Source organism: Aquarana catesbeiana, linkage group LG06 (genome assembly GCF_042186555.1).
Source record: "Aquarana catesbeiana isolate 2022-GZ linkage group LG06, ASM4218655v1, whole genome shotgun sequence".
Classification (NCBI taxonomy): Eukaryota; Metazoa; Chordata; class Amphibia; order Anura; family Ranidae; genus Aquarana; species Aquarana catesbeiana.
Genome location: NC_133329.1, coordinates 55,750,220 through 55,777,076, shown reverse-complemented (window position 1 = coordinate 55,777,076; position 26,857 = coordinate 55,750,220). Strand labels below are relative to the sequence as shown.

The following is a 26,857-nucleotide window of genomic DNA, read 5'->3' as shown; positions in this document are numbered from 1 at the left end:
CCAATGATGGGGCACTATTCCTCCCACTCACACCAATGATGGGGCACTATTCCTCCCACTGACACCAATGACGGGACACTATTCCTTCCACTGACATCAATGACAGGGCCCTATTTCTACCACTGACACCAATGATGGGGCCATATTCCTCCCACTGACACCAATGATGGGGCCCTATTGATCTTTTATTGAAAAGAATCAAGCAACCAATTTTATACAAAAGTAAAAAACAAAACCATAGTACAAAACTTCAACAGAAATCCAAGGAATACACATCCATGTTCAGAATATTTACAATATATACATTACAAACACATTTTTAGAAAACTATTTACATAAAGCAGCAGAGAGGGCCTAAGAGGCACAACCCATCACCTATGTACGCAGCCATTTATCAAAAATTAATCCCAAAAAAATAATAATCTAGGGTGATAAGAGACAGACAGCCACACCCGGGAAAGAGACTCCTGGCAGTCAGGGAGGCTTGAAACCCCTCCACGCCTTCAATCAAGCCCCCTGACTCCGCTTGTCTCTCTCAAGCACCCGAATCTTCTCCACCTCATGCAGAATGTCATACACCACCACCTGAACAGGAAGGATTTTACCCCAAATGCAGACCTGACACCGTGTGTTCCAAGTGAAAATAACGGACTACTAGGCTAATTAGAAAAAGTGTATCCAAACAAAAAACCCCACCAGTATTGAATGCTCCATACACCCACTCAGCATAACCCAGCCTGGAGAGGAAAGGAACACCGAGGGCCCGCCCCACCTGTTTGTATACCTCTATGTTAAAAGGGCAATGAAGCAGAAAATGGTCCATAGTCTCCTCCTCACCTGCACACTCCTCCCGAGGACAGCTACGATCCATCCCACTGCGGAATTTCAAATTGCCCCTAACATAGAGCCTCCCATGGAAGCACAACCAGGCCAGATCCCTGAATTTAGGGGGTACTCTGTCCAAATTAATAAGTCTTAACCCTGCCCTCAAAACTGGGCCTGGGCAATCCCTTAAGGCCAGTGGGTCATGAAAGACTTCGCTCAAGACTCGACTCATAAGGACTTTCCTCGGAACCGATCTGAGATCTTCAGCCGACAATCGCCACTGACGTAATAACTTCAGGCACGGAGCAACATAGGCTGGTAGCTGACCACGATGACCCCTGAGATTCTTCACTTGGCCACCTTCTTCCCAAAGTCGCAGAAAAGGCCTAAACCAAGATCTAAATATGCCTACCCATCCAGGAGGTTCCACTGCAAGCATATTACCAATGTTAAACTTGAGAAAAAGCAGTGAAAAGAAAAGAACTGGGTTGACCATACCTAAGCCACCCTCCCTCCTGGATAGATAGGCGACATTCCTCTTGATGGGGTTCAGTCTGTTCCCCCACAACATCTGGAAGAACACACTACTGACCCTAGCATAGAGAGAGACACTGGCAAGATGCAGACAAAGCTGACATACAAGAAGATCGGAATCAGGTAAGTCTTAATCAGATCAACCCTTTCCCTCATAGATAATTTCCATCTCTTCCAGCTGACCACCTTAGTATTGGCAATTTCCAGTCTGCCTTCCCAGTTTTTGAGGCCATAATCGCCAGGTCCAAATTCAATGCCTAGAATCTTAATTCTTTCCTGGGGCACTGGAAAGGTGTCCGGGAGATCAAACCCCTCACCTTCCTTTCCCATCCAGAAAACTTCACTCTTTTCCTGATTGATCTTGGAGCCTGATGCTTCAGAATACCGTGATGTCAGAGAGACCACCTCCTCTGCTTCATCCGCCCCAGTGACAATCACTGACACATCGTCCGCATAGGCAACAACCCTCAAAGGTGGCTCACCTGGGAGCCCCACTGGCACCCCACACAACATGCCACTCTCTAGCTTCCTGATGAAAGGGTCGATTGCAAACACATAGAGCAGGGGGCTCAGGGGACAACCTTGACGCACTCCAGAGCCAAGCTCAAAGGACTGCCCAACCCAACCATTAACAAGAGGAAAGCTTTCTGCCCCCTTATACAAGACTTTCAACCAATCGACAAAACCACCCGGCAGACCGTACTTACTAAGGAGCAACCACAGGTACTCATGGTTGACACGATCAAAAGCCTTTGCCTGATCCAATGTCAGCAAATACTTTCCCCAGCCTGCAGCCCTGCATCGCTCCAAGGCCTCCCGGACAGCTAAAACCGCTGTGAAGGTGCTCCTACCCTGGACCGAACAGTGCTGATGGCGAGAAAGTAAAGACTCTGCTACTGACGATAGGCACCAGAAAAATATCTTTGCCAGTATCTATCAACATTGAGAAGGCTGATGGGGCGCCAATTTTCAATCATCGAAGGATCTTTACCCTTTGAAAGAAGAATCACAGCCGAGTGCCTCATGGAAGGGGGAAGTACCCCCTCTGCAAGGCACCTGTTAAAAACCTCTACCAAATGTGGGGCCAGAATAGGCTTAAAAGCTTTGTAAAACTCAGCCGTCAAGCCATCCGGTCCAGGTGACTTTTTAATGGCAAGCTGTTCAATTGCCCTCATCACCTCTTCAACTGTGATCTCCTCTGTCAAATTCATCAATGGGACATCTTCATCATTTAGACCTGGAGTAGAGTCCAAAAAGCTTTGCATCTTGTCACGGTCAAGCTCTTTCCTCCCAAGAAGGTCAGCATAAAAGGACCTCACGACCTCCAGAATCCCTGACCTGGACTTTGTCAAGGAACCTGTAGGGTCCTTAAGGCCAACGACCGTTTTAACTGCTACACCTTGTTTGCAGTTCTGGTAAGGGTCAGGCGAGTGGTACTTCCCATAGTCCCTCTCCAGAACCAAAGAGGCATGCCGGTCATATTGACACTTCCTGAGAAGGAGTTTCACTTCGGAGATTGCCCCAGGATCTCCTCCTCTCGAGACAAGAATATCCAGCTTCCTCCGTAAACGTTTGTAGGTCATGTATTTATTAAACTGTTTTCTATTGGCTAGGCCCCTGAAGAATCCAGCGATCCTCTTTTTGGTCAGCTCCCACCACTCAGCCTTGCTGCTACAAAAGTCCAGGATGGTCACCTGTGCCTGAAAGAATTCCTCAAAGGATTGTCTAACATGTTCTTCCTTGAGTAGAGTCGAATTCAATCTCCGGATGCCCTTACCCCTCTGAGGGGCATCTGAAGCATTTAGGACCACAGATAGCATACAGTGATCAGAGAACTCTACTGCCTGCACCACTGGGGGCGAGAAAGCAGAGGTCTCCTTCAAAAAAAAACTATCTATTCTACTCTGACTATTACCTCGATGAAAGGTGAACCCGGTGTCATCCGGGAGGTGCTTAATGTGCACATCCACAAGACCAGCATCCCTAACCATACTATTTAAAAAAACGCTATCATATCCCAGCCTGTCCTTGAAGTCCTTCCTGTCCTTGGGCCTAGTTACTGTATTAAAGTCACCTCCAAAGACCACTTGTCGGGATGTAAAAAGAAATGGCTTGATCCTTGTAAGAAGGCACTTCCTGTCCCACTTTGTGTGCGGCCCATTAACATTAATTAGGCGCAGGTCCTGCCCTCCCACAAGGACGTCTAAGACTATACATCTCCCAATCTCCACCTCAATAACCCGCCGGACAGTTACCATGCCGGTTTTAAACAACACCGCCACACTGCCATAAGGCTCGGCCGCAGGAGACCAGTAAGATGGACCATACCTCCACTCTCTCTTGGCCATATGAATATCTGCCAAGGAGGTAAGCCTAGTCTCTTGCAAAAATAAAATTTCAGCGTCTAATTGGCTGAACAAAAAGAAGGCCATAGAACGAGCTCTTACTGACTTAATGCTGGCGACATTTATTGTCACCACTTTTAACGGAGGGGGAACCGCCATTTGGGTTATTGGATGGATTGCTTCTTAGCTCCCCTCTGCTGCTCATCACCAGATGCCTCTCTCTTTCTTGAGGCCGCCTCAAACTCCATTTCGGAATCAGAACTTCGCTCCGAAGAAGCTCCAGATGAAGAAATATCCCAATTAGAGGACCTATAACGGTTGGAGACAGGCACTGGAGCCTGTTCTATCCTTACCACCTGCTTCTTCCGCTTCCCAACCTTCCTTCTCTCCTCCAGGTACTGCAGGTCAGTGTCACGTACCTGGTGGTGGAGCCCAGAATGCAAGGAGTAGCCTCTCGTGTGCCTCTGGTTCGAGAGCCCCTGATAGAGAAGACAGGGACTCAAGAGCGCAGGGGGCCACAAGTGCTTGGTGAGTGGCAGGTGTAGGGTTGATCCGGACCTCTGGTGCAGCAGCAGGAGAACTATCAGGAACACTGGATCCACTGGCAGGAACTCAGGAACAACAGGCAACTGGGAGGTGTTCTGTAGTACAACTGAAGCACTGGAACAACTGGTAGACGAACCGGAACTCTTGGCAGGAACACTGGAACTGTAGACTGGATAGGGAAGCACTGTAGCTAGTAGACACCCACGAACCAGCAAACAGCAGGGAGGTGTTCTGTAGTACCACTGGAAGCACTTTACAAAGTCAGACAGGCCGGGTCAAAACACAGGTAAGCAGAGCAGGTACAAAACGGAACCAGGAGAGTAGTCAGGGCACGGACCGGGTCGGCAACAGACAGGCAGGTAGTAACTAAAGGATGAGGCAGGAGAATCGTCAGACAAGCCGAGGTCAGGGACTGGCAGCAAACAGGAGAAGTCAGGAACAAGCCGGGTAACAGGAATCAGGTAAACAGGTATACTGGAAGCTTAGGGTCACAGGGAACGCTGTAGACCGGACAGCAAGGAAGCATGCTGACAGGCACCTTTAAATAGGCCTAATGGCGCCAAAAGCTGTCACACCGCACGTCTGCGCGCCGCCGCGTGCACACGTGCACGCCCGAGTACCGATCGTACGTGCCCGTTCGTCTCATTGTGTACCCGCGTACACCCGCTCGTATTAGCGTGCACCCGCATGCGTCCGTTCGTGTCAACGCGTCTCCGAACGCGTCCTCTGGTTCTACTGACAATAGTTCTGTTAACCGATCTTCCGCCGACGGCTGAACTAACAGGACGTCTTTCATGACATTGCCCCCCCCCAAGGGGCAGCCTCCGGATGCCCAACTGTGCCATCTTACTTGGATGAGATCTTTTAAAGGCAAGTATCAATCTCCTAGCATGGATGTTGGACTCCGGCTCCCAGGAGTTTTCCTCAGGCCCATACCCCTTCCACTTTACCAAGAACTGGACTTGGTTACGTCTCTTCCTACAATCCAGAATGGACTCGACCTCATATTCGGTTTCTCCGTCAATGATCACGGGTTCAGGGGGATTGACCCTCCGGTTGACAAAAGGATCAGGAACTGCGGGTTTGAGTAGGGCAACATGAAAGACCGGGTGAATCCGGAATGATTCTGGTAGCTTTAGTTCGTAGGCCACATTATTAATTTTTCTTGTCACTGGAAAAGGACCCACGAACTTGGGACCCAATTTTTTGGAAGGACAGGCCAATCTTAGATTCAAAGTAGATAGCCAAACCAAATCTCCAGGTTTAAGATCAAGCTCCCCCCTTCTCTTCTTATCAAACACTTCTTTGTTGTAGTTCTGGGTCCTTGCCATAGTCTCTTGCAGAAGCTTATTATTTGATTCAAAGAAGTTTAGGTTTTCTTGAACAGCTGGTACTGGACACTCCGGAACGTTAGTGGACAAGAACAGAGGATGGAACCCATAATTTGCAAAAAATGGTGTTTGTTTTGTAGCGGAATGAACAGAGTTATTGTATGCAAATTCGGCAAGGGGAAGAAGCGGAGCCCAATCATCCTGGGAGAACGAGGAAAAGCAGCGCAGATACTGCTCCAGCGTCTGATTCGTTCTCTCCGTCTGGCCATTTGTTTGGGGGTGATAGGCAGAAGAGAAGGCAAGATCAATTTTCAGGGATTCACAGAGAGCTCTCCAAAACCTCGAGGTGAATTGTACGCCCCGATCGGAAGTAATATTGGCAGGGATGCCATGAAGCCTCACCACCTCCTTAATAAATGTCCTGGCAGTTTCAGCAGCAGTAGGAGTACCTTTCATTGGTAAGAAGTGTGCCATCTTGGGTAATCTATCCACAATTACGAAGATCGTAGTGTAGCTTTCAGAAGGTGGCAACTCGACAATAAAATCCATGGAGATCATCCTCCATGGTTTCTCCGGGACAGATAGTGGTTTTAACAGGCCCCAGGCCTTAGACTTGCTACCTTTATTTTGGATACAGGTGACACATGCTTCCACGTAATCCTTGCAGTCCTTTCTTAATGATGGCCACCAGAACGTGCGCTGAAGAAGTTCAGATGTTTTATGTACTCCAAAGTGGCCGGCTAACATATGGTCATGGCAAGAACTAAGAGCTGCCGTTCGCACCTCCTGAGGTACGAAGATCCTATCCTTAAACCACAGAAGATCATCTCTGGCCTGTAGGGTTGTATCCGGTGGAGCGGAAACGTTCCTGGAGGCTTGCTTGATCTGTGACAGTAGATCCCCTTGGAGTAACAGAAAGTTCCCTGCGGACAAGATGGTATCTGGTGGAGAAGGTGCTTCCGAATCGCTGTACATCCGTGACAGAGCGTCAGGCTTGATATTTTTTGACCCGGGGCGGTAGGTAATATGGAAAGAAAATCTAGTAAAGAACAGTGCCCATCTGGCCTGTCGTGGTTTCAACCTCTTGGCAGTCTTTAAATATTCTAGATTCTTGTGATCTGTATAAACAAGAATCGGGTGGGCTGCTCCCTCTAACAGGTATCGCCATTCCTCCAATGCAGCTTTGATCGCTAACAATTCTCGATCACCCACATCATAGTTCCTTTCTGCTTCTGATAATTTACGGGAAAAAAAGCGACTGGGTGCAGAAGAGCCCTAGGCCCCTGTCTTTGGGAAAGTACTGCACCGACCGCTATCTCTGAAGCGTCCACCTCCAGGATGTAGGGTAACGTGGAATCAGGATGTTTTAAAACTGAGGCTGAGACAAACAGATCCTTCAGTGTAGTAAAGGCCATCTGAGCTTCCGTAGACCAGTGGAACTTGAGGCCCTGTTGGGTCAACCTTGTAATGGGAGCAATGATGGTGGAGAATCCCTTAATGAATTTTCTATAAAAATTTGCAAATCCCACAAAACGTTGAATCCCTTTCTTGTCAGTGGGAGCGGGCCAGTCCAGAATGGCGGAGACCTTCTGAGGGTCCATTTTGATGCCTTCCACAGAGATAATAAGACCAAGGAACTGAATACTCTCCTGCTCGAAGACACATTTCTCAGGCTTGGCGTAAAGGCCGTGCAGGCGAAGTCGGGTCAAAACGTTTCTGACATGTTCACGGTGTTCAACTAGGGAAGAAGAGAAGATTAGAATGTCATCTAGATAAATAACAACAAACAGGTCAAGGTAGTCTCTGAAAATGTTATTTACAAAATGCTGAAATGTGGCAGGAGCATTACAGAGTCCGAAAGGCATAACTAAATATTCGAAGTGCCCAAACCGGGTACGGAAAGCAGTCTTCCATTCGTCTCCCTTGCGAATGCGGACAAGGTTGTAGGCACCACGAAGATCTAATTTTGAAAACACTACTGCAGACCCCAGCCTCTGAAAAAGTTCTGGCACTAATGGTAAGGGATAACGGTTCTTGATTGTAATCTTATTGAGTGCCCGATAATCCACACAAGGGCGCAAAGAATGGTCTTTCTTTTCCACAAAAAAGATTCCTGCTCCTGCCGGGGATGTGGAGGGTTGGATGAAGCCTTTCTTAAGATTATCGTCAATGTAAGTTTTTAATACTCCTAGTTCTAACTCTGATAAAGGAAATATTCTCCCAAAAGGAATCTCTGCCCCTGGGAGAAGTTCAATCGGACAGTCATATGGCCGGTGGGGAGGAAGGGTCTCGGCCCCTTTTTGACTGAAAACGTCCAGAAAGCTATGGTAGACTTCAGGTACAACTTGACGGGTCTCGGCATCAGTTTCCATGCACAACAGGGCAGAGGGAGCTTGAGTAACTTCTGGTAGACAGTGTTGGTGGCAATAAGAGGAAGGAAATTCAATTTTCCCTGAGGCCCAATCAACTTGTGGATTATGGGCCTTGAGCCAAGGCATGCCCAATATGATGGGGAATAGAGGAGATTCAATGACGTCCAGACAAAGTAGCTCTTGATGAGTGCCAGCAATGGTGGTGAGCATGGGTACTGTTTCCTGGGTTACTGGTCCTGATCTGAGGGTAGAACCATCGGCCAGATATACTGAAAGTCCTTTCGCCCTGGGCCGGATGGGAATATGATGTCTGGAAGCGAAGGACAAGTCTATAAAGCCGCTGCAGGCCCCGGAATCAATGATAGCGCTGGTTGGTATATTCCCTCCTGGGAGCTGTAAAAGAAGCGGGACAGCCAGGTGAGATATATTATTCAGTGAAGCTGGGGTAAGAGCAGGAGAAACAGAGAGGCACTTACGAAGCTTGGCCGGGCATGTCCGTACAAAGTGTCCGGGTTCCCCGCAATATAGGCACAGGTTACCAGCCCGACGGCGTTGACGCTCTTCAGGAGTGAGGGATGGCCGTAAGAGTCCCAGCTGCATTGGTTCTGGTGTATCTGAAGTCATGGTAGTAGAAGCTGGAGGAGCGGAGTGGGGAGAACTAGGCACCCGGGGCAGCATCCAGACAGGACGAGCAGGGCCAGAAGATCGCTCTGTACGTCGTTCTCTTAGGCGTCTGTCTATTTGGATGGAAAGGTCTATGAGGTCCTCTAGAGTCTCAGGAAGGCCCACTCGGGCTAGTTCATCCTTCAAGGATTCTGAAAGGCCCATACGGAACTGATACCGTAGGGCGGCATTGTTCCAATTTGTATCAGAACTCCAGCGTCTGAATTCTGATGCATAGTCCTCAACAGGTCTGCGGCCTTGCTGTAGGGTGTGCAAGGCTGTCTCTGCCGTGGCAGTCAGCTGTGGGTCTTCATATAGGGATGACATAGCCCGAAAGAAGGTATCCAGAGTATCAAGTGAGGTGTCTTTCTTTTCTAACAAGCGATGGGCCCAGGACTGGGGCTCGCCTGTCAGCAGCGAGATCACGAACCCCACCTTGGTGGCTTCCAGGGAGAAAGTCCTTGGTTGAAGGGCAAAAAAGAGCTCACATGAATTGCGGAAGGACCTGAATTTGCTCCGGTTACCCGAAAATCTTTCAGGCGTGGGGACCCTGGGTTCAGGCGGCAACATGACCACTGATGGTGAAGCAGAAGTCCCGGATACTGGAGGTGTAGAAGCTGCTAGGGCCTGGACTTGGCCTTCCAGCTGGGTGTAGCCTTCTTGTAGGCTCTTTACTGCCTGGGTAAGTCCAGCAAGATGGCGGCAGAGTTCATCCATAGGAGAGGCTCCCTGCGTGGGCTCAGACATGGCTGTCCGGTACTGTCACGTACCTGGTGGTGGAGCCCAGAATGCAAGGAGTAGCCTCTCGTGTGCCTCTGGTTCGAGAGCCCCTGATAGAGAAGACAGGGACTCAAGAGCGCAGGGGGCCACAAGTGCTTGGTGAGTGGCAGGTGTAGGGTTGATCCGGACCTCTGGTGCAGCAGCAGGAGAACTATCAGGAACACTGGATCCACTGGCAGGAACTCAGGAACAACAGGCAACTGGGAGGTGTTCTGTAGTACAACTGAAGCACTGGAACAACTGGTAGACGAACCGGAACTCTTGGCAGGAACACTGGAACTGTAGACTGGATAGGGAAGCACTGTAGCTAGTAGACACCCACGAACCAGCAAACAGCAGGGAGGTGTTCTGTAGTACCACTGGAAGCACTTTACAAAGTCAGACAGGCCGGGTCAAAACACAGGTAAGCAGAGCAGGTACAAAACGGAACCAGGAGAGTAGTCAGGGCACGGACCGGGTCGGCAACAGACAGGCAGGTAGTAACTGAAGGATGAGGCAGGAGAATCGTCAGACAAGCCGAGGTCAGGGACTGGCAGCAAACAGGAGAAGTCAGGAACAAGCCGGGTAACAGGAATCAGGTAAACAGGTATACTGGAAGCTTAGGGTCACAGGGAACGCTGTAGACCGGACAGCAAGGAAGCATGCTGACAGGCACCTTTAAATAGGCCTAATGGCGCCAAAAGCTGTCACACCGCACGTCTACGCGCTGCCGCGTGCACACGTGCACGCCCGAGTACCGATCGTACGTGCCCGTTCGTCTCATTGTGTACCCGCGTACACCCGCTCGTATTAGCGTGCACCCGCATGTGTCCGTTCGTGTCAACGCGTCTCCGAACGCGTCCTCTGGTTCTACTGACAATAGTTCTGTTAACCGATCTTCCGCCGACGGCTGAACTAACAGGACGTCTTTCATGACAGTCAGCTTCAGAGATGCCCTCATCTCTTACTTTTTTCTGTGAAGTCTTTCCACAAGACTTCTTTACAGAGGAAGAAGCAACCTTTTTAGTACATGTTACCACTCCTGGTGGGGTGGGTGCTCCCTTTGAGTCAGACTTAGGAGGGGTAGACTCCTGGGGGGAACTGACTCGGGGGGCACAGACTTGGAAGGTTCTGACACAAGAGGAGGGGATACAGTAGGCGGGGGGGACACAGAGACAGATACAGAAGGAATACTTACAGACACAGGAGGGGTGGCCACAGGAACTGGAGAGGGATCCTGAGCAGGACCAGGGGAGTCAGTCACCGCAGAGGCGGGTGGTACACCAGGGGCCTCACCCTCCATCCTGTCCAGCCCTGACAAGTCATCTAGTACCTCCTTCGCCATATTGTGCCAGGCTTCAGGACATCTGCTATAGGGGTGGCCAAGGTGCAGGCACAGGTTGCACCTGATCATCTCGGTGCAGTCCTTGGCCATATGACCCTGACCCCGACACACTGAACATATCAAGGCTGAACAGGAGGAACTCAAATGCTCCTTTTCTCCACAGCAGTGACACAGTTTCGGCTGACCAGGGTAGAAAATAGTCATCCTATCCCTCCCTATAAAAGCTGAGGAGGGCAGGTGACGGACAACATTCCCATCCCTGGCCAACCTGACTGTAACCGTCCAACCCCCAGTCCAGATGTTACGCTCATCAAGTATTTTATCGGGCTTAGTCAATACCTCACCATAATTCTTTAACCAGACCTCTAAATCTCGAGCAGGAACACTCTCATTAGTGAGAATAATTGTGATTTTTTTCACTGTAGATCTTTGTGAAACCGCAACTGGGGCCAGACCTTCCCATTCGGGTCTCGACCTGCACCGAGCCTCATATCTCTCCCAGAACAGGTCAAGACCCTCTGGCCTGGTGAAACTAATAGTATATTCCTGGCTCCCAGCAACATGTATTAGGGCATACAGATCGTTTGCCCCAAAACCCATCTCCAAAATCATGTCCACCACTGCACGCCGTGCTGGAGGGATTGCACCACCTTCCCATTTAAGAATGACTACATTTCTTCTTGGACCCCCAGCAGAAGCCAGAGACCCAAGACCAGATCCCGGGGTGCTCAAGGTGGTAGGTCGCAGGGGGAAAAGCCTCTTGGGGGCGGAGCTACCAGGAGCAGAGCGTACCACCTGAGCAAATGTAGGCTTATTAGGGCCAAGGCCCCACACTGATGTCACATTAGTCTGTTCATTACAATTATTATTATTATTATTATTATCTGCTGGAACGGAGTTGGTAGGACTGTCCATCACACTTGTACTGGGATGATTTTTATCAGTCACACAAACATTCACATTCCCATCAGGAATAGTCACAGTTTCTGATGTAATACCAGCTGTCTCCTGAAGCTGTGCTGTAGAGTCCTCAGCAGGTTTGGGGCAAACAGCTTCAGACTCAGCTAAAGGGGGGTTAATTGGCTCTGCTGAATGTTGCAGTTCATCTGCAGGAATGTCATTTTTTAAATGCATTTTTTGCTGCACTGCAGCATCAGCAAGCACAGCATTGCTACACATGGGACTAGCAGCCTGATTGTCACTGGGCACATTGTCTGTATCAGTCACAGTGTTCACAAAAACAGTTTTATGCACCACATGGGGCTTGACAGGCGTTACCTTGTCAGGCACATTATCAGCAATGTCCTCTTCATGAAACACCAGCTGATCACCCCGCATAGGAGACTCCATTGCCTGGATGGCCCTGAGCATGCCTCCTGAGTCCTGGGAAGGCATGGGGCTGCTTACCTCTCCCTGAGGGGGCAGGGGGTCTGAACTGGGGGTCTCCTCCTCCACCTCCATTTTTGTCATCCTGGCAAACCTTCGGTCATTGCAGAATTTTTCCCTAAAGGGCCCATCTCTGCCTTCCATCATGGCCACAATGGTTTCTTGGTGTTCCACCCGGACCTTGGCCAGTTGGATCACCGGATCCATGGACCCACGTCTCTGGCAATGCAAGCCCTCACACTGCCTTCTCAAGCGCTTCACCTCCGCTCTGAGTTTGTACAGCTTGTCTCTTTCTCTATTCAGGACCTTAATCCCGGCCACCACTCACTCCTGAATTGCCTCTGAGCCTTCATTCTCACCAGGGGCAGAGAGATCACAAGCCATGGCTTGTACAGGGGCAGGCATGTCACCCGATGGCCCAGGAGATGGCTGCGAGCTTCCAGCAGGAGAGGTCCTGCTGGCCTCCATGGCTTCCCCAGAAAGGGGCCAGGAGAGCTGGGAGAGATTTCCCCACCACTACCCTCTCACACGGATCACCTGGAGCAGCTTCAGAGAGACCTTCCTCCTGACACACCTGTGCTCCAATGATGGGTGGGGCACTATTTCTCCCACTGACACTAATTATTGGGCACTCTTCCTCCCACTGAGACCAAAGATGGGGAGCTATTCCTCCCATTGACACCAATGATGGGGCTCTATTCCTTCCACTGACACCAATGATGGGGCATTTTTTCTCCCATTGACACCAATGATGGGGCTCTATTCTTCCCACTAAAGATTTGGCATTATTTACGACCACTGACACCAGGATATTTTCTACTACCAATGGCCACAGTCCAACCCCCCTAAAGTCTGAAGGACAGTAAACTGACCCTTTGTTTAGATAGTTTGGAGACTCCTGTACTAAAGGCAACACACCTGTGTTGAAACGCTTCGCAACGCACACTGGTGCCTTGTGGGGTTTTAAAAAATGGGTCGTGTATTTTTTAGCAAGTTGAGGTGTGTTGACAGCACGCAAGGAAACACACGTTAACGTGCCACAAAGAAGAAAATGGGCCCTTTATATACACTATGTTGTCAAAAGTATTGGGACACCTGCCTTTACACGCACATGAACTTTAATGGTATCCCAGTCTTCCCAGGGTTTAATATTGAGTTGGCCCACCCTTTGCAGCTAATAACAAATAGCAAATAACGCAATCTGCACTCTAATTCTTCCCAAAGGTGTTCTTTTGGGTTGAGGTCAGGAGTCTGTGCAGGCCAGATAAGTTTCTCCACCCCAAACTCGCTCATCCATGTCTTTATGGACCTTGCTTTGTGCACTGGTGGGCAGTCATGTTGGAACAGGAAGGAGCCATCCTTCAGACTAAGACTGGGATGCTATTAAAGTTCTTGTGTGTGTAAAGGCATGTGTCCCAATACTTTTGGTAATATAGTGTAGTCTATAATTTTTGTTTTAATATAAAAGAATCAGACAGGCATTGTAGCTGCAGATTTTATTATGAGGAGAGGATACACGGAATATTGGGAGCTGATACAGATGGGGGGTAAGGTAGACAGATGACAGACGGGGGGGCGATACTCTACAGCTCAGGTCGGCACAGCGGTCTGGAAATTACTTGTTGCAGTGGATGCAGTTGCTGGAGGGATAGTCCCAGTGGAAGCCGATGGTGTTGATGGCGAAGCTGGAGCTTCCGCTGATGTACCTCAGGAAGGTGCTGGGCAACAGAGGGGAGCTGCTGAAGGCGGTTCCGATATCTTTGCCGAAACTGAACACACGCTCCTTGTTGGTGATAAATACCAGCTGGCGGACGGTGGAGGTATATTTCCCATTTACCCGGCTAATGTACTCCCCGGGTTGAAGGAGAATTTCCTCCAGATCACCCGTTGTGCCCACGCGGTACTCTGACCACGTCGTCCCATATCGCACCTGGATCCTGTGGAGGGAACAAACCCACGTCATTCTTCAGAAGAGAAATAGAGAAAGAATATCTAAAATCGTAACATAAGATAAATAATATGAATAAAACTGCCATAAGAAGGGCAGGACTTAGGGTGGTGGGGGCCCCTGGGCTTGAGTCACTTTCGGGCCCTACCCTTCTATACATATGCACAGCTCTATAAAACAGAAATAGAAAAGGACAAGGTGCGCCAGACTCAGTGCAGTATTAAAGAACTTCTGTTTAATTGGACAAGACAAAACAGCCAAATGGCTACTCACAAAAGTGGATAATATATAAGCGTGTAAGTGGGGGATACTGTACTGGTATTTGTCCTGGGTCCACGATTAATAAAAGTAATAAAAATGGATAAAATGATAATTACCATATTTATCGGCGTATAACACGCGCCAGAATTTAACACGCACTCCAAGTTTAGGAGGGAATTTTAAGGAAAAAACTTTTAGGAGGGAAGTTTAAGGAAAAAAAACTTACATTTAAATGCCCATCAGTGCAGCCTTATCAGTGTCCATCTGCAGCCTTGTCAGTGTCAGTGTAGCCTTGCTCCAGTGTCATTTTCAGACTTGTCAGTGTAGCCTTTCAGTTTAAAAATGGTACCGCCGAGATACAGAGACGGATTGCTGCCAGTGCTGCAGCTATTTCCCCCAAAAATCACATGATTTATGCATTGTTTTAACCACTTCAATACCGGCCGATTTCACCCCCTTCCTGCCCAGGCTCATTTTCCGCTTTCAGCGCTGTCACACTTTGAATGACAATTACGCGCTCATGCAACACTGTAGCCAAGTTACATTTTTTTTTTCATTTTTTTGAGACAGATAGAACTTTACTTTGGTGGTATTCACCACTGGGATTTTTTCTTTTTTGCTAAACAAATGAAAACAAGATTGAAAAATTTGAAATAAAAAAAAACCTTTTTTATCATTTCTGTAATACAATTTTACAAATTAATCATTTTCTTCTTCACTGATGGGCACAGATAAGGCACCACTGATGGGCGCTGATAGGAGGCACTAATATGCTGCACTGATGAATACTGATTGTTACTGATGAGGCTGCACTGATGGGCACTGATGAGGTGGCACTAATAGGCACTGATGAGGCAGCACTGATGAGCATTAATAAGGCTGCACTGATGGGCACTGATGAGGTGGCACTAATAGGCACTGATGAGGCAGCACTGATGAGCATTAATAAGGCTGCACTGATGGGCACTGATGAGGCGGCACTAATAGGCACCGATGAGACTGTACTGATGAGGCGGTACTAATAGGCACTGATGAGGCAGAACTGATGAGGCTGCTCTGATGGGCACTGATGAGGTGGCACTGATGAGGCAGCACTGATGAGCACTGATGAGGAAGCACTGGTGGACACTAATTAGCACAAATGAGGTTACACTGATTGTCACTGAAGAAGTTGCATGGATGGGCACTGATGAGGCTGCACTGGTGGGCACTGATGAGGCAGCACTAATAGGCACTGATGATGCTGCACTGATGAGCACTGATGAGGCAGCACTAATAGGCACTGATGATGCTGCACTGATGAGCACTGATGAGGCAGCACTGGTGGGGACTGATTAGCACTGCACTGATGGGGCGGCACTGATGGGCACTAATGAGGTGGCATTGATTGTTACTGAAGAGGCTGCACTGATAGGCACTGATGAGGTGCCACTGGTGGGCACTAATGATACTGCACTGATAGGCACTGATGAGGCTGCACTGATGGGCACTGATGAGGCGGCACTAAAAATTACTTTACACATGTAACAATGAAATACACAAAATAAAACACAAATGCAAAAATCAAAAAATTACAAAGCAGTTCCTCTATCGAAATTGCATGTACTGTACATTCATCCTGTGTGAATGGGGCAAGATCAAATGTTCTTCAGTCTATTTTCTCTGCAATTGGAATGTGTGAATGGGGAAAATACCACATTATGGCCACAAGATGGTGATGAGGAGCACAATTATTTCTCAATAGTCATGTCATAGTCCTAAATCAGGGATCTCCAAACTACACCACATCTGGCCCTCTGCAAGGTCTTATCCGGCCCACCGCTAGGGTCAGTGAGGTATACTCAGTGTGCACTGATTGAGGATTCAGGTCAGCAGAGGTCGCCCATGGTCTCCACTTTAACCCCCCAACGCGCACCCAGACTTTGTAAAGGGTGACTCTAATGGGGACCCTGATGTAAGGGGCATTATGATGGGGACTCTGATAGGGACTCAGGTGTAAAGGGGGTCTCTGATGTAAGAAGGGCCCCGATGTAACAGGGAACCCTGACTTAAGGGAGGACTCTAATAGGGACCCTGATGTACCATGGGACTCTAATGGGGACCCCAATGTAACAGGGAATTCTAACGGGTACCCTGACTTAAGGGTGGGCTCTAATACAATCCCTGATGTAAGGGGGACTCTAATGAAGACCCTGGCGTAAAGGTGGACTCTGACAGGGACACTGATGTAAGGGACACTCTAATGGGGACCCTGAAATAAGGGTAAACTCCAATAGGGACCCTGATGTAAGGGGGGACTTAATGGAGATCCTGATGTAAGGGGTGAGTCTCAGGGCTTTTTTTCAGCGGGAACGCTGGGGAACGCAGTTCCGGCACCTCCTGGACTGACTGTATGTAATGGTAAGGGGTGCTGGGGTGTGTTGCAGGGTATTGACACTCACTGCTGGGGGATCTATTCTAGCTGAAGGGGATATATTTTGCAGGGCGGGTCTATTGTTGCTAAGGGGGTCTATTGTTGCTGGTGGGGGACCTATTGTTGCTGGGGGTGGGTCTTATGTTGCTGGGGGGTCAGTTGTTGCTGAAAGAGATCTACTGTTGGGGGGAGGGGTCTATTGTTGATGGCTGCCGGAGAGTCTTTTAATGCTGGCTGTGCGGAGATCTGTTGATGCTGTTGGGAATCTATTGTTTTTTTGTTTTTTTTTCTTCCCACTTCAGTGACTTCATTAGGGAGGGTTATTTCAACTTCCCAGTTCAAATTTTTATCCCTTCCCATTTTCACATCATTGTGGGATTTTCCATTCTTTTATACATTTATTTAGAAAAGAAAGAAAAATATTTATTTCAAGTTTTATAAACTACGAAAAGACCTCCTTTCCCCAATCAAACTTTTCACCCTCCCTCCCCCCACAGGTTTGTTTCAGTCTATCCCCCGTCTTCGTGCCTCAGGGCCCTGTGCCTTCTAACATCTTCCCCCAGTATTTGTCTGAGGTTTTTAATTTATTCCATACACCCCAGATGTTATTAAATTTTTTGATTTGGTCTTTGTCTCTACTCCTAGGAAATTCCACTTTGCTATAATAATCCACTTGTTTGAACCAATCTCTTATATCTGGTCCTTCGCTGCCTAGCCACCTCTTTGGGATCAGCCCCTTCGCAGCATTCAACAACTTTGGAATTATTGTTTTTATGTATTGTTTCCTTGGGGTTTTAGAGATGTGGAATAAACATATCAACACATTAGACATGTGCATTCGTTTTCGTCCGAATGCATTTTCGTCCGAATTTCAGGTATTTACGTTATCGAAAGTGCAGAATCCGAAAAACGAAAGATCCGACATAAACAAATGCTTTATTTTCGTTTTCGTTGCTACAACAGTTCGATATAGATAGGAGATTCGACATGATAATGACAATAACAATCTGTGTCCATCAAACCTGTGGTCGAATGTGCCTAACCTTAACTCTATTAGTCCAAGATTATTCTAAATAGAGAGAAAAGATTCGACAGAGAGAAAAGATTCGACGTAGGGGAGAAAAGACTCGACGTAGGGGAGAAAAGATAAATAAAAATAATGATGATGATGAATGTTATTGGCTGATTGTAACCAAAGAGGAGGAGCAGTAAAATAGCTAGAACTAAGTGCACACGTACTTTGGCTTATGGTGTCTGTTGAAAGTTCTAAGAAGATTTGACGGAGCAGGTAAACTATACGGCGTTGTACAGTTTAGCTGCTCCGTCGAATCTTCTTTGAACATTCGACAGACACCATAAGCCTTCAATGACAGATTCGATCTTAATTTGGATTTTCAGACGAATGCAATTTTTAACGAAAAACAAAATAAATAAAAACTAATTTCGGGAGTAACTAAATAAATTTATTTTTCAGATGAAAACGAAATTCCGAAACGAAATATTTGCACATGTCTACAACACATTATAGTCTATCTTCTCTTCTGTTATCTCATTTATAAGATCGACTATTTCCAGCCATAATTTCTTTATTTTTGGACATTCCCACCAAATATGTGTCATTGTAGCTCTCCCTCCACAGTTTCTCCAACAACATGGCGAGCTATCCGGTTGGTATTTCTGAATTCTCACTGGGGTTAGATACCACCTCGCCAGGAATTTATAGTTCATCTCGATGGTGTTCATGTCCCAGGCGTGGTCGTATCCGGCCCCGATCATCCTCTCGACCTGCTGTTCTTCAAATTTAATATCCAGTTCTTTTTCCCATCTTTCTATATAGTAGGATCTTCCTAATCCTTCAAGATCTGTCAGTATTCCATAGATTTTTGAGATTCCATTTGTGTGGCGCACAGTTTTTCCAATGGGTTTAGCTCTCCTCTGTCTCTTATTGGTTGCGGCAACAAATTTACAAAGTGATGTAATTGAAATAGTTCCCATTCTCTCATCTTCCACCCATTCGTGACTTCTAATTCTAGTGCTGTTTTCTTCTTACCTTTTATAGTGATGTCTTTAACTTGTGGATTTTTTGTTTCAAATTTAAAAAATATTTCTTTTCCGGGTATAAAAAAATTAGTTCCTGTGAGCAAGATCAAGGGTGAGTTGTATACCCATTTTTCCTTCCGATGAAGTGCGTCCCATACTTTAAATACGTTTTTAGTCAGTTCGTGTGATTCTAAATCCAGTGTTCTAAACTTACTTGGTGTCCAAATATTTTTGTGCAATGTGGTTCTACTTAAAGTGTTTTCTATCTTACCCCACTTTTTTTCCCTATTTTCTTTTGTCCACTGTACCATACGTGCTAATATTACCGCCTTATAGTACCTTATTATATCTGGAGAAGCTAAACCACCGTGCTTTCTCTTCCTGGTCATTAGTGTATAATTTACTCTTGGCTTTTTATTATGCTATATATATTTCATCTGTATGTTTTTTATTATATTGAAAAAGTTCTGAGGGATCGCAATAGGTAACATCTGGAAGTTGTACACTATTTTCGGTAATATCACCATTTTGTACATATTTAATCTACCCATCCAGGATGTTGCTTGTAGACTTATCTTTTTTATTTCTTCCTTTATCTCGTTTATTAATAGGATGTAATTTGCCGGGTATATTCTCTTATAGTTTGATGTTATTTTGATTCCCAGATATGATAGTTCGCCTTTTACCCACGTAATTGGCTATTTTCTTTGAAGAGCAAGAATTTCATTTTTTCCCAATCCAATATTTAGTATTTCTGTTTTTATAGGGTTAATTTTGAAATTAGAGAGTTCTCCATAATCTTTTATTTCCCTAATTATATTCACCAGCGTCGTCTTAGGGTTTCATTACGTACATTAAAATATCATCAGCATACGCAGCAATTTTATATTCTTTATCCCCCACTCTCGCTCCCCCTATCCCCTGGCTGTTTCACAGGGTCGCCAAAAAGGGTTCCAATGACATGACATATAGGAGTGGCAAGAGCGGGCAGCCTTGGCGCGTTCCATTGTACATCTCAAAAATTGGTGAGAGTCTCCCATTAACCTTAACCGTTGCCATGGGCCCATTATATAAATTTTTGATCCACTTCATGATTTTAGGACCCAGTCCGAGATGCTGCATCGTATCCATCATAAATCCCCAGTCTACCCTGTCGAATGCTTTCTCTGCATCAATCGACAGGAGTAGTACTGAGGATCCACCGGTCTTCTTCTTTCGCAGCATCAATAATGTTTTAATACTGTTGTCTCTTCCTTCTCTGCCCAGAATAAATCCGGTCTGGTCCGGGTCTATCCAAAGTGTCATGAGTTTTTTTAATCTACTGGCTAAGATTTTTGCGTAAATTTTTGTATCCACATTTAATAAGGCTATGGGCCTGTAGCTAGAGCAATTGCTTTTATCTTTTCCCTCCTTGGAGATTATTGTTATATATGCTAGTAATGTTTCTCTTCTTACCTCTTCATCTTCTCCAATTTTGTTCAAATGCTCGCAGAACCTTGGTATCAACTGTTCCTGGAATTTTTTATAATACCGTATTTATCGGCGTATAACACGCACTTTTTTCCCCTTAAAATCAGGGGAAAATCGCGGGTGCGTGTTATACGCCGATCCCCTGCGATCCTGAGCTCACAGATGTTAAAAATCGCCGACCGCGATTTGAAAATGGCGCCGCCGGCGCCGAAATACACAGTGCCCGTCCTCGGCTCTTCTCGGCCTTTTTCAGCTTCACTCGTCGCCGCCCGAACCTAGCCGAGTGTACTCGGCTAGGTTCGGATAGCTCCGCTCACAGTCACGCCCATCCCGGGCGGGACTACGAGTGGAGCCGAAAGTGCACGAGAGCCGCCGAGAAGAGCCGAGGACCTGCTCTGTGTATTTCGGCGCCGGCGGCACCATTTTCAAATCGCGGTCGGCGATTTTTAACCTCAGGAGATGGAGATGGGATCCTGCAAGGCTGCACTGGGGCAAGGCTGCACTGGACACTGGGGCAAGGCTGCACTGGACACTGGGGAAGGCTGCACTGGACACTGGGGAAGGCTGCACTGGACACTGGGCAAGGCTGCGCTGGACACTGGGCAAGGCTGCGCTGGACACTGGGCAAGGCTGCACTGGACACTGGGCAAGGCTGCACTGGACACTGGGGAAGGCTGCACTGACAAGGCTGCACTGGACACTGGGGAAGGCTGCACTGACAAGGCTGCACTGACATGGCTGCACTGACATGGCTGCACTGACATGGCTGCACTGACAAGGCTGCACTAAGAAGGCTGCAATGATGGGCATTTAAATGTAAGTTTTTTTCCCTTCAACTTCCCTCCTAAAAGTTTTTTTTTCCTTAAAATTCCCTCCTAAATTGGGGTGCGTGTTATACGCCGGTGCGTGTTATACGCCGATAAATACGGTATTTAATCGTGAACCCGTCTGGCCTGGGACTTTTTCCTGAAGGTGTATCTTTCATGGCTGTCCTGATTTCATCTTGCGTTATCTTTTTTTCCAACTCTCTCAGTTGTTCAGATGTGGTTTGTGGTAAATTAGCTCTTTTTAAATAGGTTTGAATCTTCTTCCTTCTTGCTTCTTTTTTGGATTGTGGTTCTTGCTTTTTTATTGAATAAAGTGAACTATAATATTGCGAAAAGGCTTGCGCGATATCTGTTGTCATGTGTTTTATTTCTTTCTTATCGTTTTTTATTTTCTCTATATAATTTAGAGTCTTCTTTTTCTTTAACATGTTAGCGAGATATTTACCCGGTTTGTTTCCATCCTTATATCTATTTTGCAATACCCTGTTATGTTCTTTTCTCTCTTCGTGTTCCATTAGTTCTTTTAATTGATCTCTTTTTAGGGTCAAAGCCCTATATGTTTCTTTTTCAACTTGGTTTTTGTGTCTTTGTTCCAGGTTATGAATTTCTTTTATCAATCGCATCATGTTTTCGTTTCTTTCTTTCTTTTTTCCTACCCCAATCAATATTAGTTTGCCCCTAATAACTGATTTATGTGCTTCCCATATAGTTGCTCTTGACAAATCAGGGGTGTCATTCTCCGCAAAGTAATTTTCAATCTCTTCCGTTATAATTTTTTAGGTTTCGCTGTCGTCTAATAGAGCTTCATTAATTCTCCATGTACCTCGCCCCATGGATTCCCCATGTATTTTCATCTTCAACCTTACAGGGGAATGATCTGATATTGTTGTGACTCCTATTGACATTTGGTAAGTGACATGTTGCATCTAGCAGCAGGTGATGTTGGCAAGTGACATCTGATTGGAAGCTAAACAGTGTGGTCCTTGAGTGGAGAGTGAACAAGTCTTGCTTTTTGACTGCTGGTGATTGCTTGGTTGCATTTTTTAGGCTCTTTTTGGGGCTTTTCCTTGTAATTTTTTAACGCCCTTTTCTGACACTTTTTAAACAGTTTTTTTTTCTTTGCTTCCTTCAGCCTACTAATTAGCGGAGTGGTTAATTGGTCACAGGTGCTTGAGGCCTATATAACCTTGTGTAGAACTCATTATGAGCCTGCTCATCTTTGAGTCTGCTGGAACTCTGTCCAAGTGGAACTGTTCTAAGTGGTGAGTTAAAACCAAAGTTGGTGGAACTGGTCTAAGTGGTGAATTAAAACCAAAGTTGGTGGAACTGGTCTAAGTGGTGAGTTAAAACCAGAGTTTAAAACAGGAGATTATAACAGGGGTCATAGTACCTGTGTAGTGTAAGTACCTGAGTGTTGTCTGAGTAGTGTGTGTGGATCGTTAGTACTTGTGTATTGTGTACTGTATACTTGTGTGTTGCGAGTGCATGTAGTTCTGCGAGTGGTCTGCGTGTGCACGTAGTTCTGTAAATGCACGTAGGTCTGCGAGTACCTGTGTATTGTCTTGAGTATTAGTGTCAGGAAGCTAGATGTTAGATAATTTGGACAGGGTATAATCCCCAATCCTCATTAAATTTAATAGGTACGATGCCCAGCGGGTGTGGAGAGGTGACTTGTTGTACATCTTGCGGCATGTATGCGTTCCTTGATCATCCGATCGAGGGTGAATACTACTGTGCAAAATGTAAGAGCATTGTTTCCCTGGAAGCCCAGGTTCTGAACCTGGGGAAGCAACTGTCAGCACTGAGAAGTCCCTCCATACTAAAGGAGAGCCAGGAACGTACATGGCAGGTGCCGGCAGGGGCCAGCACAGAGGTGGGTGGAGACAAAGAGGTGCAGGCACTAGAAAAGAGTAGATGGGTGACAGTCAGGAAGGGTAGAGGGGGAAGTCTAATGGAGGCCAATCCAGGGCTGGAGCATCCCAATAAATACACTCCATTGAGTGACATTGGTGAAACCAGTCAGGGACCTACACTGCTGGAGGTGAGGTGCTCTCCTAGCTGCAGGGGAAAGAACTCCTCCAGTGAGAAGGGGGGAAGCGAAGTGAAAGGAAAGACAGATTATGGTGGTAGGGCACAATTCTTAGAAGGACAGAGAGGACGATCTGTAACAAAGACCTGAAGTGCCAAACAGTATGTTGTCTACCGGGCGCTCGGGTTCGGCACATCACGGATCTGGTGGACAGATTACTGGGAGGGGCTGGGGAAGACCCAGCTGTCATGGTGCACGTTGGCACCAATGACAAAGTCAGAGGCAGATGGAGTGTCCTAAAGAACAATTTTAGGAACTTAGGAGCTAAATTGAAAAGGACCTCCAAGGTAGTATTCTCAGGAATACTACCGATACATCGAGCCACACCAGAAAGGCAGAGGGAGATGAGGGAAGTAAACAATTGGCTGAAGAGCTGGTGTAGTAAGGAGGGGTTTGGGATCCTGGAGAACTGGGCTGACTTCTCGATAACCAGTACTATAGAAGGGACGGGCTGCACCTAAATGAGGAGGGTGCAGATCAGCTGGGAATGAAGATGGACAAAAAGTTAGAGGGGTTTTTAAACTAGGTGGTGGGGGAGGGTCCAGAGGTAGAGCTAGTCAGCGTGGAACATATTCCAGAGGGAAGTATTGGCGGCATTAGTGGTAGGTTGACCAAAGCGCATAAACCCAAGGTAAGTATAGTAGCAAGTCCTAGTTGCAATCTCAGAACACCCAATAAGAGGATAATATTTGACCGGTCTAAACTACGTGACAATAAACTACCAATGCCTGGAGCCTGGTAGACAAGATGGGCGAACTAGAGATACTGTTGTACAAAGAGGATTTGGATTTTGTGGGAATTTCAGAGACCTGGTTCAACAGCTCTCATGATTGGCTGGCAAACATTCAAGGGTATACCCCATACTGCAAGGATAGAGAGGGTAAAAAAAGGGGGAGGGGTATGCCTATATATCAAGGATAATGTACAAGTGAATGTGAGAGATGACATCACTAAGGGAGCTAGGGAAGAGGTGGAATCCTTATGGGTAGAGCTCCAAAGGGATGAAGCTAAGGGGAAAATAATACTGGGAGTATGCTATAGGCCCCCTAACCTGAGGGAGGAAGGGGAGACAGACCTCCTATCACAATTTGGGTTAGCAGCAAGGATGGGAAGTGTTATCATAATGGGGGATTTTAATAATCCAGACAAAGACTGGGTGGAGAGAACCACGCATTCATCTAAGGCTCGCCAGTTACTAAATGTCTTGCAGGACAATTGTATGGGTCAGATTGTAGATGCACCAACTACAAATAAAGCGTTACTGAATCTACTGATTACCAACAATACAGACCTGATCAAGGATGTGGAAATACAGGGCAATTTAGGTAACAGCGATCACAGGTCAATTGGCTTCTGTATAAATCACACAAATAGGAAACATAAGGGGAATACAAAGACACTGAATTTCAAAAGAGCCAACTTCCCTAAACTACAGACCTTGCTAAAAGGCATAAATTGGTACAAAATCTTAGGAACAAAGAACACGGAGGAGAGATGGGTTTGCTTTAAGAGCATATTAAATAAGGGCATTAGCCAATGTATCCCATTGGGTAATAAATTTAAGAGCGAACAAAAGTCCTGGATGGCTTAACTCCAAAGTAAAAATGCATATAAAAGCAAAGGAGAAAGCCTTCAAAAAATACAAGGTTGAGGGATCATCATCAGCATTCAGACTTTATAAAGAATGCAACAAGAAATGTAAGGGTGCAATAAGGACGGCTAAGATAAAACATGAAAGACACATAGCGGAGGAGAGCAAAAAAAAATCCCAAGAAATTCTTTAAGTATGAGGAAGGACATCTGCATATAAAGGATGGGGAGATAGCGAAGGTATTGAATGTATTCTTCTCCTCAGTCTACACAAGGGAATCGGGGGGCTTCAGTACCCAAAAGTGCAGTGTTTATCCTTATGACACATCACAGGAAGCACCTCCATGGTTAACAGAGGACAGAATTAAAATTAGACTTGAGAAACTTAACATTAATAAATCACCGGGACCAGATGGCTTGCAGCCGAGGGTACTTAGGGAACTCAGTCAAGTAATTGCCAGACCATTGTTCCTAATTTTTACTGACGGTCTACTGACTGGAATGGTACCAGCTGATTGGAGAAAAGCCAATGTAGCACCAATATTTAAAAAGGGCCCAAAATACATCCCTGGGAATTACAGACCAGTTAGCCTAACATCAATAGTATGTAAACTCTTGGAGGGGATGGGATGATAAGGGACTATATACAAGATTTTAGTAATGAGAACGGTATCATTACCAGTAATCGGCATTCAAAAACGACCTGGAGGATGGGGTAAACAGTTCAATCTCTGTATTTGCGGACAATACTAAGCTAAGCAGGGCAATAACTTCTCCACAGGATGTGGAAACCTTGCAAGAAGATCTGAACAAATTAATGGGGTGGGAAACTACATGGCAAATGAGGTTCAATGTAGAAAAATGTAAAATAATGCATTTGGGTGGCAAAAATATGAATGCAATCTATACACTGGGTGGAGAATTTCTGGGGGAATCTAGGATGGAAAAGGACCTGGGGGTCCTAGTAGATGAGAGACTCAGCAATGGCATGCAATGCCAAGCTGCTGCAAGCAAAGCAAACAGAATATTGGCATGCATTAAAAAGGGGATCAACTCCAGAGATAAAACAATAATTCTCCCGCTCTACAAGACTCTGGTCCGGCCGCACCTTGAGTATGCTGTCCAGTTCTGGGCACCAGTCCTCAGGAAGGATGTACTGGAAATGGAGCGAGTACAAAGAAGGGCAACAAAGCCAATAAAGGGTCTGGAGAATAATAGTTATGAGGAAATGTTGCGAGCACTGAACTTATTCTCCCTGGAGAAGAGACGCTTGAGAGGGGATATGATTTTAATATAAAAATACTGTACTGGTGACCCCACAATAGTGATAAAAAATTTTCACAGAAGGTAGTTTAACAAGACTCGTGGCCACTCATTAAAATTAGAAGAAAAGAGGTTTAACCATAAACTACGTAGAGGGTTCTTTACTGTTATGCCCCGTACACACGGTCGGATTTTCCGACGGAAAATGTGTGATAGGACCTTGTTGTCGGAAATTCCGACCGTGTGTAGGCTCCATCACACATTTTCCATCGGATTTTCCGACACACAAAGTTTGAGAGCAGGATATAAAATTTTCCGAAAACAAAATCCATTGTCGGAAATTGCGATCGTGTGTACACAAATCCGACGGACAAAGTGCCACGCATGCTCAGAATAAATAAAGAGATGAAAGCTATTGGCCACTGCCCCGTTTATAGTCCCGACGTACGTGTTTTACGTCACCGCGATTAGAACGATCGGATTTTCCGACAACTTTGTGTGACCGTGTGTATGCAAGACAAGTTTGAGTCAACATCCGTCGGAAAAAATCCTAGGATTTTGTTGTCGGAATGTCCGAACAAAGTCCGACCGTGTGTACAGGGCATAAGAGCGGCAAGGATGTGGAATTCCCTTCCACAGGTTGTGATCTCAGTGGGGAGCATCGATAGTTTCAAGAAACTATTAGATAAGCACCCGAATGACCGCAACATACAGGGATATACAATGTAATACTGACATATAATCACACACATAGGTTGGACTTGATGGACTTGTGTCTTTTTTCAACCTCACCTACTATGTAACTATGTAACATGCTGAATCTGGCAGTGGTAAATGACACGTGGCATCT

At 46.4% G+C, this 26,857-nt stretch overlaps 1 pseudogene; it reads right to left on the bottom strand.

Moving 5' to 3' along the window:
- Positions 1 to 13,587: 13,587 nt before the first annotated feature.
- Positions 13,588 to 26,857, bottom strand: part of LOC141147571 (zymogen granule membrane protein 16-like) — a 60,023-nt pseudogene continuing 46,753 nt past the window's right edge.